This window comes from Colobus angolensis, unplaced genomic scaffold (assembly GCF_000951035.1).
Source record: "Colobus angolensis palliatus isolate OR3802 unplaced genomic scaffold, Cang.pa_1.0 Scaffold41, whole genome shotgun sequence".
NCBI classification, from domain to species: Eukaryota; Metazoa; Chordata; class Mammalia; order Primates; family Cercopithecidae; genus Colobus; species Colobus angolensis.
In genome coordinates this window covers 183,979-184,890 of record NW_012117488.1, presented here as the reverse complement: position 1 = coordinate 184,890, position 912 = coordinate 183,979, and positions in this window count along the sequence as shown.

Genomic DNA, 912 nt, shown 5'->3' with positions numbered 1-912 from the left:
TACCTAACTGATCCGATAGAACTCGCCCTACAAGAATTTCAAATGCAATCACAAGTAATAACAGCAGAAAAGACCAAGCTGAGGAAAGAATCTCAGAACTTGAAGACTGGCTTTCTGAAATAAGTCAGACAAAAATAAAGAAAAAAGAATGAAAAGGAATTAACAAGACTTCCAAGAAATAAGGGACTATGAAAAGAGACCAAATCTACAAATCACTGGCATCCCTCAAAGGGACAGAGAGAAAGCAAATGACCTTGAAAATATATTTCAGGATATCATCCATGAAAATTCCCCAACCTTGCTAGAGAAGCCAACAGTCAAATTCAGGAAATACAGAGAATCCCTGCAAGATTCTACACAAGAAAATAATCCCCAAGACACATAATCATCAGACTTCCCAAGGTCAAAATGAAAGAAAGAATGTTAAAGGTAGCCAGAGAGAAAGGGCAAGCCACCTACAAAGGGAACCCTATCACGCTAACAGCAGACTACTCAGCTGAAACCCTATAAGCCAGAAGAGATTGGGGGCCTATATTCAACATTCTTAAAGAAAAAAACTTCAACCAAGGATTTCATATCCAGCCAAACTAAGCTTCCTAAGCAAAGGAGAAATAAAATCCTTTTCAGATAAGCAAATGCTGAAGGAGTTCATTACCAAAAGACCCACCTTACAAGAGATCTTGAAAGAAGCACTAAATATGGAAAGGAAAAACCATTACCAGCCAATACAAAAACACACTTAAGTACACAGACTACTGTGACACTATAAAGCAAACACACAAACAAGTCAGCATAATAACCAGCTAACAACACAATTACAAGATCAAATCCACACATATCAATACTAATCTTGAATGTAAATAGGCTAAATGCCACCATTTAAAAGACAAAGAGGCTGGGCATGGTGGCTCA